Source organism: Vombatus ursinus, unplaced genomic scaffold (genome assembly GCF_900497805.2).
Source record: "Vombatus ursinus unplaced genomic scaffold, bare-nosed wombat genome assembly UNPS02014802.1, whole genome shotgun sequence".
Lineage (NCBI taxonomy): Eukaryota > Metazoa > Chordata > Mammalia > Diprotodontia > Vombatidae > Vombatus > Vombatus ursinus.
In genome coordinates, this window is record NW_020954580.1 from 27574404 (window position 1) to 27592160 (window position 17757).

At 40.7% G+C, this 17757-nt stretch overlaps 1 long non-coding RNA gene across 1 annotated transcript; it reads left to right on the top strand.

Moving 5' to 3' along the window:
* The first annotated feature begins 147 nt into the window (after positions 1–147).
* LOC114051465 lies at positions 148–17251 on the top strand. Its single transcript, XR_003570146.1, has 3 exons — positions 148–610; positions 5595–5769; positions 17115–17251. It is a non-coding gene; the product is annotated as an uncharacterized LOC114051465 (long non-coding RNA).
* Positions 17252–17757: the final 506 nt, after the last annotated feature.

The following is a 17757-nucleotide window of genomic DNA, read 5'->3' on the forward strand; positions in this document are numbered from 1 at the left end:
TCTTTCTTTCTTTCTTTCTTTCTTTCTTTCTTTCTTTCTTTCTTTCTCTTTCCCTCCCTCCCTCCCTTTCTTTTCTTTTTTTTTGCAGTAAACAGTTGAATAAAATGTACATGGTTGGATCCAAACTGTCTAAATACTCACAGCTTTAAAGAGAAATCAGCATGTATCTGGCACACCAATGAATACTGTGTTCTTCAGAGCTCATGCTGAACTGTGTACATTGAAGGGTCTCCCTAAAGGAAACTTTGAGACCCTTCTGTAGGCTGACCCTTCTTAGATGGAGCTCGGCCTTCATTTTGGAATGCTCCGCCATCTGAGTGCTTTAAAAATTAAGGTGGCTTTGAGGATCCTCTCACTTCACAGTGTGGGGAGCCATGGCAAGCCTAGGCTTGACTCCCTTCCTGGATGGAACTCGTACCTCAGAACTGTTGCCTCTGTGTTGTTCCAGTCATGATCCCCAAAGCATGATTCCTGATTTGGAGGCCAAGAAAGTACAGCCTGTCTTAGCATGTGATCTTATGTAAGGCACTGTGTGTCGAGCTGGCAGGAAACAAACATCTCTCCAGCCCCCTGTTTTCAGAGACGGGTCGGAAAATATTTCAGCTGCTTGGTGAGTTTCCTTGGTTTGGGTCTTTTGCAGGGCATTTGTTGATTCTAAAATCAGAACAGCTACATATTTTAAAAATCTGCCAAAGAGTTGAGGAATGGTTAATTCAGAATTTTATTTTGAGCGCAGGGGGTTCTGTGGCCTCTTGGTCCCTTCTACAGCATCCAGAAATCAGTAGTTGATAGGTTTCTACTTGAATGCCTCCAATGACAGACAACTCACCACCTATCCCTGTAGTCCATTCCAATATTGAGACATTTCTAATTGTTAGGGAGAAAGGCAGCATAGTACAGCAGACAGAGAACCAGGTGAAGATTCAGGAAAATCTGCGTTCAGGCAAATGTGTGCAGGTAAATGTTTAACAATTGGCTCCCCAAAGCCAGTTTGAGATGGCGCTAGCACCCCCTGCTCCAGACTCCTCATCTGATGTCCTGGCTGTGTAACCTTGGGCAAATTACTTAACTTCTCAGGGCCCCGAAGCAACTCTCTAAGACTACACTACAAATAAGGGGTCATTCTGTGTTAGTAGAGAGGGTTTTCTCAATAGCATGTCCCTATGCCAGTGGGGTCACAGGTCCAGTTAAAAGAAAAAAAAAATAGTAACTTCCTTCTTGTATTAACTAAAATCACTCTCCTTGTACCTTCTAGTCATTTGTCCTTACCTTTGGGCCAAGCAGAATAAATCTAATTCTACTTCCATATGTCAAGGTTCTGTGGGAACTCCTCTTGTGAGAATTCCTTCCTCTGATGAAGATTGCAACCAATTTCCCCTCATTTTCCATATATGAAAAAAGCACAGTACTTTGCACAAAGGAAGCATTTAATAATGTTTCTTTATTCATTTGAAAAGGGGTGCAGGAATTTCATAGGGTCATAGATTTGGAGATGGGAAGGACCTCAGAGATTATCTAATCTGACTGCATAGTTTTGCTACTGAGGAACTGAAACCCAATGGGTTGTAAGCGATGGAGACAGGATTTGAACTCATTTCCTTTGACTCTGCAGCTAGGCGGCACAATGGATAGGGTGCCGGGTCTGGAGTCAGGTCTGGAGTTCAAATGCGACCTCAGACCTTTACTAGCTACTTGACCCTCGGCAAGTCACTTAATCCTGTTTGCCTCAGTTTCCTTACCTGTAAAATGAGCTGGAGAAGTAAATGGCAAACCACTCCAGCATCTTTGCCAAGAAAATCCTAAATGGGGTTACCAAGAATCAGACACAACTGGACAACAGTAACAACAGCCTCTGATTCCAGAGTCATTTCAGCAAGCTCCTTCTTCTGTTACTTCTGTTCTCTTACTCTGAACAAGTAAGAGTTCTCAGATCAACCGATGCTTATGACCCGGTTTCAGGTCCCCTCAGCATCTCGATCACTCTTCTCTGGAGATAGTCCAGATTGTTACGGTTCTTTAAATGTGATGTCCAGAACTAGACAATACTCCAGATGGGCACTGAGTACGGCAGAGTGCGGTGGCACTGTCACTTCCCTGGTTCTAAATACTGTGTTTCTATTAATGAGCTCTTTTGGCTGCCAGCTCTTTTGTTTTTCTTCCACTTTTCCCAGTTGATGGGGGAGCAATGATATTCTGTCACCTCTGGCAATTTCCTGGCAGCCTGGCATCAGGAGCATTTACCAGCATGCTTGGGGGAAGATTGTTCTCCCCTTTCCCCATCCCGTGTGAATCATGTGATACTCAAGACCAAAATAACAGCTCTGATTTCCAGAAATGTAACTACCAATTCTGGCTCCTTATACCAAGCACCTCAAAATGCACCCATGAAAAGCAGTGAGACAAATTCAGTTGTGAAGGTCAGATGGGGGATCTCTGGGTGTCATTGTGGTATGATAGAAAGAATAATAGATTTGGAGTCAGAAGTTGTTTTGTTGTTCAGTTGTGTCTGACTCTTTGTAACTTCATTTTGGGTTTTCTCGGCAGAGATACTGGAGTTGTTTGCCATTTCCTGCTCCAGCTCATTTTGCGGATGAGGAAACTAAGGCAAACAAGGTTAAGTGACTTGCCCAGGGTCACACAGCTAGTAAGTGTCTGAGGCCAGATTTGAACTCAGGTCTTCCTGACTTCAGGCCTGGTGCTCTATCCACTGCATCACCTAGCTATCACAGTCAGAAGACCTATGTTCAAATCCTGGATATGCCAATTATTACTTATATAACCTTGAGCAAGTATTTTATCTTCAGTTTATCCCTCAGTTTACTCATCTGTCAAATGAGGGTATTGTATTAAATAACTTTTAAGATCCCTTCCAGCTCTAAATCTCTGCCTCTATGATCTACAAAAGGGCCCTTAGCCCTTTGGATGCAAGACTCTGTCACAGGAGACCCTGGGGCACTTCAGTGCAGCTACAGAGGAAGCTTCTGCCAAAGGAGGAAACAGGGCTGGTCCAGACTAGACTGAGCAGATGAAGCTTACCTAGGGTGTAGTCATGTGGGACACATGGCGCAAGGAGAGGAGGAAGAAAATATAACAACTGGTAGTGCCTTATTTTAGCTAATTATTCCAGATCACTAGGTGCTAAGCTTAGTTATTTCTGACTGCTAACAGAGCTATGAAGCAAACACTATCAGAGTCCTCTAAATTTTGTCACCCTGAGGCAAATCTGCAGTTGCCTAGCCCTAGTAATAGTTTTACTAATTACTTCACTTTCCCAAGAATTTGAAGGCACTTTTCATACACAGTACTAGCTAGTGCAAGGACAAAAAAAAAGGAGTAAATTGCTTACTATGGGTTGGTCTGGTCTGTAGTGCAGAAAGAGGCAATGTTAACCAGTCTTGGGTCATACCTGCAGCTCCAAGAAGCTGACTTATCTTTCTCTGACAGGATCAGATCCATGATAGTGTTCACCTTAATTATTTCTTTGGGAGGTAATTGGTGATTATCACCGTTGTCTTCAAAGTATAGATGGAAGGAGAAGAGAGGCACAGGGAGATAAAGTGACTTAGCTACAGTCATTCAGCTAGGTAAGTCCCTCAAAGTTTTAGCACTGTGATGCCCTTCTTCTAGTGACTTCCCTTCCCTACCCTACTCCCCACCTCCTGCAAAAGTGTAGGTAAGCCTCTCTGGAGGTCAGGCTGCCCTCTTTCCTGGTTTGACTGTCCTAGGAGGCAGGACAACTTCTCCACCATGGCCAAAACCTCCGTGGAGCGAGAATTCCTAGTTACTTCTTTCTTCCTACAAGACTCCAGTCCTAAGAGGGACAGAGAAACAATAAAAGAAGTATGGTAGAGTGTGCCTTCTTTGTTATCTCAACTTAGGAGGCCATCTCCAGTCTTCCTGATCTATATCTTGCCACTGGACCCAGATGACTCCGGAAGAGAGAGTGACGCTGGTGACTTTGCACAGTCCTCCCTCACTTAAATCCAATTCACTTGCAAGTCATGGCATCACCTCCCTGATGACATTGGTCTTCTTTGAGAATGAAGGACAAACAAAAACAAACTCAGCTTATTTTAGCATAATCTTCTCTGGGTAAATATAACAGACCCTATGAGTCCTTCCCTCTTCTTCATCACTCACTACTCTGCATGAAATGACTACACGAATTAACTTTTTGTTTTTTCATCATGAGTAGTCACATACAAATTCTTTTGTGCTATACCTCATTATTTTGAGTCCATTCACAAATGTGCTGAAAGGGAGGATTTCATCTTCCCCGAGGTTTGCACAGGACCTTTTTAGCAGGGGCATGTGGTTTCAGTAAATAGGAAAAGAAGGTGGTAAGTTCTTCTCTGCCATGATTTTCAATGGGACATACATGTGTGCAGTCAATGGGAGAATTTGGCTTTCAGAACACAAAGACTCAGAACTCTTTGTAGTCATTCTCTCTGATATATCTCCCTCTTGAATGTAGGCATTATTCAGATGATCCAGTTTCACGTTTTTCTCTCTCAAGGGACCCACAGGATGTTAGGTTTATGTAGAACATATAGTCTGAGTTAAGCCTTGTCATTAATATGACCATCTTCAGGGCTCTTGGGTATAGACTGGGGCTGGAGAGTTGGATGATGTCCAGAAGATTTATCAGAGAATGGGAATTTTAAACCCAAATCAATAGACATCCCTCCAGGACCCCTCCCCTCTGTCAGGTATGATATGGTATTAAAAACACAAAGCACCAATGAAAAACACCCATCTTCAATGTGATTGACTTTAATAACTATCCTTGGGTATTACACTTCTATAGTTCGACATAGGAAGCATTTAAGGTCTAGGGGTTCCATCCAGGAACTAATACAAATTAAGTGCCTAGGCCCTGTCCCTCCCTCCTCATCAGGAAGAGGCCCTGGAGCTAAGGGATGACTGGATCCCAAGTGAGTCCCAAGAACATGACTGCTCAAGTCCAGGCCAGTAAGCAGCCTCCCTAGAGACTGAAAGCAAGCAAGCCTTAAATGACAAAAGCAAACAGAGCCCCAGGAAGACTATTGTCAGGGATTCCCCTCTGCATTAGCAACGTGAGACAAACGGCTTACTCTACATTGTTTGGAAGAGCTGTGGAACACAGTGGGGGAAAAAAAGTAGTGAGTCAGGCCCAGAGAATTTTAGTTTCAACAAGCACACCATAATGGGCTATTTAATTATACCTGTTACCTTCCACGAAAAGGTCATTCACTCTGTAGTAAATAATTAACTGCTGGCTGCCGCATATTCTGTTCTGATTTCTTACATTCTGTAACTTATCAGGAAAACCGTGGGGTGTCTAGTTTTTTTTAATGGCACATCGGCCCCCTTTGTGGCAAGTTCGATGATGTGGGCTTCCTCCATGGCCACCCCCCACCCCTCATTCTTCAATCAATTATTTCAGTTGCATCTTGAGCTGCCTGGCAGTAGTTCATGAGCCATGGAATGTCTGGAATACCATCGGAAGGGCACTGGGACATGATCAGGGAGGAGGTGAGGGACCTGTGCTACCATACGAACCAGCTGAGAGAAGGGTTTACTCTTTCCCACCCTCTGTGCTTTTCATCTTCTAGGTATCAGCCTGCTGTGGTCAGTTATCAGTGTGGTCCAGAAGGACAGGACAGCGCACCATTCATGGTCTGTCAGAGCTGCTCCTAGATGGGCGGATGGCGTCATGAGTGAGAAGCAAATTTCATGTCCTTGCTTTTTTCCCTAGGACCAAATCACAGTTGCTTCCTCCATTCAAAGGTAAAGTGGTAGTGGAGTGCTGAGTAATGGAAAGAGGCCTGGACTGGACATTGAGTTGACTTTGGCTCTTTTAAAAAAAGTGTCTATTTTTTATTCTGAATATTCAAATAAGATGGACATTTGCATACACAAAACAGTCCAGAAAAAGAAGACTGCACATGTAGCCATGAATCTGGTATAGGTTGCATTGCCCCCAAGCACACAACAAATTCAATATGTTATTTTCAAAGCTGTCTTGCTTGCCTGTTTCCCACCGACCTTCCTTCTGTTCTCTTCTGTGCATTTAAAAATGCTTCTGTGCCACTCTTTTCTTACTTTTTCTTCTTTTTCATTTCACTAATGACTCCCCTCTTCCCTCTAACTTCCCCCTCCCCCAAATGAAGAGAAAGAAAAAGCAAAAACTTTTGCATAGTTGAGCAAAACAAATTCTCACATTGGCCATGTTCAAAAATATTTTTCTCATTCTGCCTTCTGAATTCATTACTTCACTGTCAGAATTGAGGTTGCATGACTGGTCACTGAATTGATCAGAGCTCTTAAGTCTAACATAGTTGTTTCAATTTACAGTGTTGTTAGGGTATAAATTGTTCCCCAGGTTCTGCTGATTTCACACAAATTCGCACGAGTCTTCTCAGGTTGATCAGAAACCCTTCCTTTCATCCTTTCTGTGCTATAACATTCCATTACATTCTTGTGCCATAACTTGTTCAGCCATTCCCCAATCAATGGCCACCTTCTTGTTTCCAGTTCTTTGGCTGTTTGAAAAGAGTTGCTATCCAACATTGTTCCATGACCAACTTTGATAGACTTAGCTCTTCTCAGCAGAGCAATGATCTAAGACAATTCCAAGGGACTCGTGATGGAAAATGCTATCCACATCCAGAGAAAGAACTATGGAGTCTGAATGCAGATTGAAGCATATTATTTTCTCTTTTTTTTTGTTTTTGTTTTTTTTTTCTCTCTCATGGTTTTTCCCTTTTGATCTGATTCTTCTTTTGCAACATGACTAATGTGGAAATACGTTTAATATCATTGTACATGTATAGCCTATATCAGATTGCATGTTGTCTTGGGGGAGGGGGAGGGGCGGGAGGGAGAAAAAAATTTGGAACTCAAAATCTTGTAAAAGTGAATGTTGAAAATTATCTTTGTATGTAATTGGAAAAAATAAAATGCTATTAAGTGGAAAAAAAAGAAAACAGTTACTATCAGTATTCTTGTATCTTTTGTATCTATGGACTTCTTCTATCTCTGTATTATAGACCTAGTAATGATATTGCTGAGACAAAGGGTATACATAGTTTAGTGACTTTTTAAAAAGTATTACACCAAATTCCTTTGCAGAATGGCAGCCTCACCAACAGGGTATTAGCATGCTTGTTTTCCAATAGCCACTCCAACAATTGTGATTTTCTTTTCTTTTTCTAACTTTTGCCAATCTTTTTATTTTGAGGTAGGATTTCAGAGTTGATTTAATTTGAATTTCTCTAATCATTTGCTAGTGCCTCCTTCCCTCTAAGATGATCTCCAATTTGTCCTGCACTTGGTTTGTTTGTATATGACCATTTGTATGTTGTCTCCCCTGCTATACTATGAGCTCCTTGAGAGAATGGATTGTTCTTTGCCTTTCTCTGTATGCTCAGCATAGTTCCTGGCACATAATAGGCACTTAATAAATCCTTGTTGATTTGATCTGGAGTATTTTTATATGCCTATTGATAGCTTGCTTTTATATTTTTAGGAATATATCTGCTCATGTCTTTTGATGTCTATTTGGGTAATGCTGTTTGTTCTTATATATTTGAATTAGTTCCTGATATCTACCTTAGACGCTAGAACTCTATTAAGGAAACTTTCTGCAGAGATTTTTCCCCCAGTTAACTCTTTCCTTTCCACTTTTAATTGCATTGTTGTGCACATGTGTGTGTGCTTTCGTACTCAGAAGTTTTTCAATTTCATCTAATCAATTGTCCATTTTATCTTCTGTGATGTTTTCTAATCCTTATTTGGTTATGAAATCTTTTCGTATCCATAGTTGCAATAAATATTTTTTTCCTTGCTCCTCTGATTTGTTTATGATCCAATTTGCCTTGTATCAATTTGGAGCTTATCTTGGTATATGGTATGAGATATCTACCAGACTGTTTGTGACTTTGGTTCTTATCTCAGTAATCCAATAAACCTACTTGTATGACCTTGGACAGCTCATGTCAGTCCTAGACTTCAGTTTTCTCACCTGTACTAATGAGCGGGGTGAACTGGGTGATCTCAAAGGTGATTGATTCCCAGCTCTAATATTCTGACTACGCAATGGTTTCCAAACTTTGGGCAGAGCCATATCTAGGGCAGGGCAACTGGGCCTTCTCTCTAAGGCACCAAAATTTAGAGGGCACTGAGTGCACTTAATAGTTTAGAAATGATTGAAGTTAGTGCCTAGTGAGCGAGAATAATTAGCTAAGATTGGAAATTACCCGACGGTGCTTTCTCAGCTGTTCTCCTGTTTTCCAACCACAGTGTCCCAAAGTCTTTGACCCCGGAGTATCCTAGGGTCTCTGTATCTCCTCTGTGGTGCACTACCTTGGGGTTCTGCCCATATCCAAAATTTGTCTTAAAAAGGTGTTACTTGTAATTTGCATTTGGACATAGTCATCACAGAAATGTTTTACACTATTTCCCCCAGGCATTAAAACCACTAGTTATAGTTCTGCTGGGGGAAGGGGTGGCTGGGGGCCATTGAATTGTCTGTATTCAGTGATGCATTTTCTCAATTAGCAAACAGCACTGTATAGTGACTATCAGCTGGGAGCCCTGATACATTTTTTTTTAGAAATTAAAAAGAGGCTCTCATACTAAAAAAGACTGAGATTCTCTGAATTTGAGACAGTGAGCTACCAGGAGTATATGCACAATGCATAAAATTGCTTCATTTCTCAACTTTTCTTTGTTTATGGAGACAGTCTTAATGCATTTCTCTTTTAGGTTTCTTAAGGGTAGGGGTTCGCTTTATTTATTTTTGTATATTCCTAAGTACCCAAGACCTAATAGATGGGCACTCAATATTTGTTAAATAAACATATGAATGAATGAATTTCTTAAAGAAATTGTGTATTTTATTTATAGCATCTCTTTTTATGGTGGATAAGAATTGGAAATCAAAGAGTTGCCCATCAATTGGGGAGTGGCTAAACAAGCTGTGGTATATGATTGTAATAGAATATTATTGTGCTATAAGAAATGACAAGCATGGGGCAGCTTGGTGGCACAGTGGATAAAGCACCGGCCCTGGCGTCAGGAGGATCTGGCATCAGACCAGACACTTGACACTTACTAGCTGTGTGACCCTGGGCAAGTCACTTAACCCCAATTGCCTCACAAAAAACAGAAACAGAACAAACAAACAAACAAAAAAGAAATGACAAGCAGGATGATTTTAGAAAAACCTGGAAAGATTTACATGAATTGATGCATAAAGAAGTGAACAGAACTAGGAGAATGTCATACACAGTAACAGCAGTATTGTTTGATCAAGAATTGTGAATGACTCAGCTATTCTCAGCAGCATAATGATCCAAGACAATCCCAAAGGACTAACAGTGAAGCATACTTTCCACCTCCAGAGAGAGAACTGATATTGTTTAAATACAGACTGAAGCATGCTATTTTTCACTTTCTTACTTTCATCCTTTTTCTTTTATTTAAGTCTTCTTGAACGAAATGACTAATGTGGAAACGTTTTACATGATTGCACACGTATAATCTATATTTGATTGCTTACTGTCTCAGGAAGCCAGGAGGGGAGGGAGAAAGGGAAGGATAACATTTGGCAGTTAGAACTTTATTAAAAAAAACCAAAGAAACAAATGTTAAAAGTTTGTTTTAACATGTAATTGGGGGGAAATAAAATATATAATAAACATTTTAAAAAATATATATAATAAACATTTAGAAGAACAAGCAAGGAGAATAGTGGAGACAAGTCTATTTGGCCATGAATGAGTTCCAAGTTGTAGGAGGACTGAGGATCAGTTTGTAAAGGGAATATCCAAAGGCAGCTAGGGAAATGGGAACTCAGATTAGCCTCTTTAGCCCCAGTGCTCTCAACTCAAGTTCTTTTAAAATATCCACAATATTCCGTTTGTCACCTTACCAGGTAACAAAACAGTGTCAGACAACTGAGAAGATGCTGAGACAGGGTAGTGGGAGTGCAAAGTAGAAGGAGGAGAAAGGTCATTAAATAAGTAGGAAGAGACTTTCTCTGATAATATCTCCTTTACCATTAGCAACTCTGAGATGTGTAGTTCTCAGAAAGAAAAGGCTCCAGGTGTTTGCTTATTAAGCATTTGGTGAAGGTCACCTCTGGACACCTAAAAGTTGATGATTTGGGACTTGAATGATTACTAGCTTTTAGCTACCTTTCTGAATTCATTGCTTAGTCTCTGAGGATTTATACGAATAGCTCAAATGTTTCTGGCAGGCCTTTGTGGCTTATCTTATGAGGGAGGGAGTATAAAAGAGAATCTAATTGTCCTTGATGAAGTCATCTCACCAGGCCCGGGTCAACTATACCTCAGGGTGCTCATTGAACTAGTGGATGGCCTTACTGTGCCTCTATCAGTGATAGCTGAAGGATTTGGAGAGTAGGAGAGGTGCCGAAGGATTGGAGAAGGTCAGATGTTATCCTGATTCTTTTAAAAAAGAGAGTGAGAAGAAACTGGAGTCTTTGAACTTAAATCATTCGGTCGTGAACTTGAATTCAATTCTTAGCAAAATTCTAGAATACCTTATTAAAGAGATGGTTATTGAAAACCTAGAAAAGAAGGTGGTGATCGCCAAGAGTCAGCATGGCTTCACCAACAACAGGTGATACCAGACTCAACTCATTTATTTGTTTATTTTTTTGATAGGGTTCCGAAACTGGTAAATAGTCGGGATGCTATGGAGTTATCTTCAAATTTATCTAAGCATTTAACACTATTCCATTCTATTTGTTATATTGTTTACCTAAATATCTTTTATTTGCCTTTCTTTGTACTCCCAGAAGTTGGGGACAGCGTGGCACATAGTAAATGTTGAGTGAATGTTTGTTGACTGACTGGTAATTGAACTAGTTTGTTGATAAAAGTAAATGCATTAGTTGGGGCTGGCAAACTATGATTTTGAGTGGGTGCTGACCTCTAGAGAGTATCAAAGCTCTGATAGCTTTTTCTGGGGGTCATGGGAGAAGGGGGAGCCCCAGGAGCTATGTGTAAAATGAAAGGCTTGGATTACATAATCTCTAAGATCCCTTCCTGCTCTAAATCTTTGATAAAGTGTTTGTTGAACTGAATTGAATTGTGCTCCTTTCCCAGGTATAAGTGATGAAGGGATTCGGGGTAACACTACTATACCTCATCTTTAACTACCAATGCCCCCTAAAGTCAAACTTCAGGAAATAGAATTAGGAGCCATAGATACAGGGACAGCCTCAGAGGCAGGAAGACCTGAGTTCAAGTTCCACCTTGGATATCTCCTCAGTGTGTGACTTTGGGTGAGTTACCCTCAGTGACCAGGATAACTTTCTAAGGTTAAGCTGCAGAGTAAGGCTCAGTCTGCATTGGTGAAAGGAATTTTCTCAGTGGCATATAATGAAATCATAAGGTCCAGTATGAAAAAAGGAGGAGGAGAGAAGGAAGAAGAGAGAACGAGTGAGAGAGAGAGAGAGAGAGAGAGAGAAATTGACTATTGATGAACGAATAAATGGGGGGAAGTGTGCTGGGCACTGAGCTAAATCTTGGGGATATAAATACAAAATGGAGACAGTTCCTGCCCTCAGGAAGTTTATATTCTAATAGAGGGGAAGATAACACTCGTGGTGGAATGGGTAGCCAGGGAAAGAAAGGTATTTTGGTTTGTGAAGTCATAGGGGTGGATGGCAAGTAAAGCCATGGAGTGAGCAATTGATTTGACTGCAGAGTGAAAGGTAGAAAGGAAGGAGGAGGACAGGAAGAGAGCTGCCAAGTGTGATAAAAAGAGAAAGGAGGGGTTCTGAAATTCAATCACCTTTAAGGAAATCCTGTCCATGAGTCTCTGACAAGAAGCTTAGCACCAAACTTCACATTAAAAGAAAAGTCGTGAACTGTTCTTGGCCGTGCCTCTCAGGGGGTAGCCTTATGTTATTCACTTACATTCCCTGGGTCTTTCCAGGTCTCCTGCTTCTTACTATGACATTCTATTGCATCCTCCATCTCCCCTATAGTTACCTGCTTCCCTTTATGTTTTTTCAGAATTAACTATTCAAAGCCCAAATGGGATGTATCTGGCCATCTCCCTTCTGTATTTTAACCTCTGAGAGATGGATGGGGTCACTTCCTCCAGGACTGATGATGGAAACTAATGAGACTACATTTGTAAAGACCTCCAGAAGTATTATTGTGTCCCAAGTATTCCATAACTACACAAAAGAAAAAGAAAGGCATTCTGAAACCTCTGTTTTGACCCATTGCCCTACCTCCACCCTCAAAGGTAACCCTGAGCAGAAAATGACCCTAAAAAATCAGAAGTGATTATTTCCTTTCCCCCTTCCCCCCGTCGAAATCACTTACTATGATTGGATAATGAATACTGCATCACTTCCTGTGGCATTATTGGCACTGTCTGGTGGCCACAGGATCCCACACTGAGAAGGGGCAGTCACAGACAAAGAAAAGTCACTCACGTGTGTTTAGAGTTTATTTTTCCATAAGCCTTTCAAATGGAAAGCATTAGGAAAAAAGCAAGGAAAGAATGAGGTCAATAATGAGTATCCCTCTCCCCTCGACATCCTCTGCTCCCCCCCAAACAAGTAAGAATACCATTTCCGAGAACTCTGTTTCTCTTCAAAGGTTCACATTCTCCTTTCTTGTAATCTAATTTAAGAGGCTTATACGTTGCCTTGCCAATTGGTTCCAGCAGTTGGGTAGTGGTTTTGACATCACTCTGAGAGATTAGCTTTTGTTACCTTGAGTTCAGATGCTTCTTAAGGCCTCAATTTCTTGGACTTCTCTGTGAAATCTCTTCTGGGAACACTTTAAAAAAGCATCAAGGGCACAATTACTCTGTTATTTATTCGTTGAGGTAAGTTAACGTTTTATGCCTCGGTGGGTAAAAGGAACATGAGCTTTGAGGGGATCAGAAAGCATTTTTAAACTTATCCAGGGTTATATGTGGATTCTGGTGTGATAGTGGGGGTGCTGAGTCTTCTCAGGGTAAAGAGGGCATACCGTGAGATCTCTTAGGGCAGGGTGAAGGTCTATGACTTTAATCTCTATCCAGGTGGGATGTAATGTTGCTCAAGCCAGCCCAACACTCCCTGGAATTTTGGTTCCCAGACATTCTTATTAACGAAAGTCTGGATTAGCAGTTATTCATTGTAGAGGTGGCTATGTCCCAAGACACCCTGGGAAGATCATTCACTTCTTTTTCATGGGTAAACAGAACTTGTATATAGTGTTATTTTCTTTGGAAAGTTACATAGGGCACATCCCCTCCCCCCCACCCAGAATCAGAACTGGAAAGGATGTCAGAGGACATTGAATCCAATTGGTACCAGATGCAAGAATTCTCTTCTACATCATAACCAAGAAGTAGTCACTCCAGGCTTGGTTTGAAAACCTCTCATGAAGAGGAATCCACCATTACTTCCAGTGGCAGTGCATTCCATTTTTCAGTAGCATTACATATTAAGAAAATTTTCCTGACATCTAAATCTGTGTTTATCATTTCTACTTATTAGTCCTTCTGCCCTCTGGGACCAAGCCAAAAAAATGATTAATTCCTCTTTTCCATAATAGTTCTTCAAATACTTGAGTACATCTATCTTATCCTTTTTCCTTGCTATACTCAGCTTCTTTTCTCCATCCACAGTTCCTTTTATCCTCACAGGGTATTCTCCCTAGGCTCTTCATCCATTCTGGTTGCCTTCTTCTAGAAAATCTTCAACTTATCAATGTCCTTTCTAAAACATGGCATCTGAACTGAATGCAATACTTCAGAAATAGACTGCCCAGGGCAGAATACAGTGGAATTATCACCTCTCCAGTGCTGGACACACTGTGCCTCTCTTAACGCACCCCAAGATTATATTCACTTTTATGGCCATGTTTCCCTTTTGAATCACGATGAACTTATAGTTCATTATAGTTCAGATTGTTTGTTGTTGTTGTTGTTATTTTTTGTCCCAGATAAGATGCTATGATGACCTTATCTCTTCAGTCCCACTGAGAAGAACCATTTGAACTTTTACAAAATGACATTCTTTTGTTTCTAACTTTCCTTTGGTTCAAGCCTTTGAGGTCATCTTCTTCTTTTATTTTTGCTAATTCTACTCTGGTCCTGGCTGGTCCATAGAAAGGCCTTGCTTAGAAGGTGGGGCCAAGAGCACTTGTTGCAGTAAGCCACAATGTTCCCTGTCAAGCATCTTCTAATGCTAGTTTGTATGCCACAGTAACATTGGGAGGCAAGAGGTGGGAGGTGGTGGGCAGAAGCAAGAGGAGAAGAACCATTTGAGACGAAAGAGTCATTCATTAAAGGAACTAGCCCAAGTAAGCAAGCAAATACCAGAGGCAGGAGGCAAGTTCAGCCTCTAAGGGCAAGGTCAGTGGTGTGGTAGCATTGGGATCCAAATTTTAAATAAAATATAGAAATGAATTCCAAGACTAGACAACATTTTAAGACGGATGTCCAAACAGGTTTGAGTTTATATAAAGAGATAGATACACAGCCCACTGAATTTGCTCAGGATAGAAATCAGGCTAGATTGTTTTTGGGTCTAGTTCATACATATGTAGTATGCCCTGAACGAGCCCCAGCTATGCACAGTCCTAGCCACCACCATCATGGTGGACATGTTTTATTGTAAGGACAAAACCACCTTTTGCAGTGAGCAGGATTTGGTCCTATAATAAAATCTATCAGCAGTTCTTTGGAGAAACAAATATCATGAACATAGGGATTGAACCAAAATGGTAAAAAGCAAGGATTTGTGTTATAAATGAACAAGAATTTACTGATCATAAGTGAGACAGCAGGGCATATTCCCAAGGAATACTGTTAGATTTTTCTTCTAAATATTTTTAAGAATAGGGTGTGAAATTGTTATTTTGGGGGAGGGACATAATAATCTCAACCCCACAGTGTTATCATGAAGAAATCATTATATAATACTTGACATGTTAAATCAGTGAGAAATATTATTCCAACTTTAAGCTTCACGAGGGCAGGATTGTTTTCATCTTAGCACCCCTTAATAAATAGTTGTTGATTGATTGATGAATGCTGTCCTTTGGAATTCGATGTCTAAGAAAAATAGAATCAACAAAACTGTACTTTCAGGGTCAGGCAGTCCGATACAGGGGGAAGAACATTGGCTTTGGAGTTAAAGTACTTGGGTTCAAATTCTACCCCCAACTCGTAATACTTAATACTGGCAAGTCATTGCTTCTGTTTCCTCATCTGTAAAATGAGGAGGGGGTTGAACTAGATCAGGGATTCTTAATCTGGGGTTCAAGAACTTGTTCTTTTTTTAAAAAAATATTTTGATAACCAAATTTTAATATAATTATTTTATTTTCCTTTGTAATCCTACACATTTTACTTTTTTGCATTTAAAAATAATGTTCTGAAAAGAGGTCCATAGATTGCACCAGCCTGAAAAAGAACTCCATGATACAGAGATACACTGGCTTAGATGGATTCTGAGTTTCCCCTCCTCCCCACCTGCCCCAGCTTTATGTTAATGGTCCTACAACGCACCAAATTGTGGGCTTCATAGTTTATTTCTCTACTAGGTTCATCTCTTGGCATAATATTTCCTTTGTAGAACATTTTTAAGGAACCATTTTCTCCATTGTGTACATCATTTTTCCCCAGGGAAATTGAGGAAATAAAAACAGCATGTTTTTCTATCTAGATGGAGTCTGTACTAAATGCAAAACTCACTAAGAATAAAGGGTGCCCAGCTACAGAAGGATAAAATAAACAATAAGTAATGCTTGCATTTGGTCTAAGCCAAATGGAACATGGTGTTCAGAAGTTTCAAATTAAGGTCCAAAATTAGAACAAAATTTGGCAAAATACATTCTCCCTCCCCGTTAGGAATCTTATCAGTTGAATGTCAGTGCTGGCTGCCTGTCTCCATGATTCATTTCAGTAGCTCTCAGGAGGCCCAAAGATCTGACCTCATGAGGCTCTTGACCAGGCCTAGTGCTGATCATTTCCCAATGGCCATTGCCAAATCCATGTCTCTTCTTAAGAGGGAACTAGGCAGAACCAAGCTCTGTGGATGCACGGCCTACCCACCTTTCAAGGGCTTTCTCAAGGTCAACCTTCTCCACCTGGCATTTACCCTTCTGTAAGGTACTCATTGCCAATGCATTGGCCACCTGGCATCCTGTAAAGCGTATCTGGAGGTCCAGATGTCAGATCATTCAGGGCCTGCATTTCCTTGCATGAAAGCCTATACCAGTTGAAGGAACATAGGATCATAGATTGAGAGCTTGAAGGAACCTTCAAAGGAGAGTTCAGTCCCCTCATTTTCTAGGAAATGGAGGCACAGAGAGGTTGTGACTTCCTCAGCATCACAGAGCTAGTAAGCTTCAAGACAGTACTGGAAGCGCCTTCTCCCCGACCCCGAAGCCAGTACTCTATCCATGATACTACTCTGCTTCTCCATCCTGACCTCTGACTGGTCCTAGAGCTTCTGGACGTTGGGTGACATTCTCCGGCTCATTCATTCACTTCTGCTCAGAGTAGTAGCAGATCTTGTCCTAGTTCAGAAGAAGTCCCATTCCACTGGATGTTTTGGGCAGGCATCATAGTGGAGCTTAAGGAACACTGTCTCTGGAGCCAAAAGTCCTTTGTTCAAGTCCTCAGCAAATGATTTTTCTCCAAGTCTGAATTTCCTCATCTACAAAGTGGGTAAAATAATAACAATTGTACTATTTGCCTAATAGAGTTGTTATGAAGAAAGTTCTTTGTAAACCTTGAAGTGCTGTGTAAATGTCAATTATCATTATCATGGTGATGTTATTTTACATGATTACTTGCCATTTGACTGAGGCATCATTAGAAGTGAATAGTGGGCAGTCACGAGGCTAACAAATGGGCCTATGGATGCCCAGGAAGGGGACTTTGGGTTGGATTGCATTTGAGAAATTGAAAAAGTACTTCTGAGGATCCTAAATTGTTCATCACTGCAAAAACAAAAACAAACAAACAACAATGTCTCTTTAATACTAATATTTTCTTGGCTGCATGTGCACCATGGTATTCATGTGGTTTTGATTTATTGTTGAAGATTTGCCTCACATACGATTTCTTTTTTTCAACAGATCCATTATGTCATCAGTGTGGATACACCCTCCTCCCAACCAGAGAGCAGCCCTTTCAGTACTTAGCAGATGGTATCATGAGTTGCTCCTACCCACCCCTACCCCCACCTGAAAAAAACAAAAAACAATTAAAGAGATCTATCACTTGATGGCCAGCCTTCTGGTGATGAATGTCTCTGAATTTAGCTAGGGCTGGTCTTCAGATTAGACACAGAATTCATTACTAGATTTGTACCTGAAGCTTCTCCAACTCAGTAGGACTTGTAGAAGTCTATATAAGGTTGTAGTTCCAGGCTTCAAAGAGCTCAAAGTCTAATAGGTAAAAATGACACATATGCAAATAAATTCAATTCAACAAACCTTTATTGAGTAACAAACACCACAGGACATGCAAATCTCTGTGCACTGGGGAAGACAGAGACAAAAAGGAGATGCCCTCCAGGAACTTCTCTTCTCTTGGAGGGATACAACATGTACATACAAGATAATTTGAACAAGAAAAATTGGGGAGATCAAAAAAGTCTTTTACATCATACAGGCTGTATATATGAGTTGTCTTTTTAAAAAAATTTTTTATTTTCTGTTCCAAATTTTTTTTCTCTCTCTTTCTACCCCTCCTCCACTCACTGAGAAAGCAGGTAGT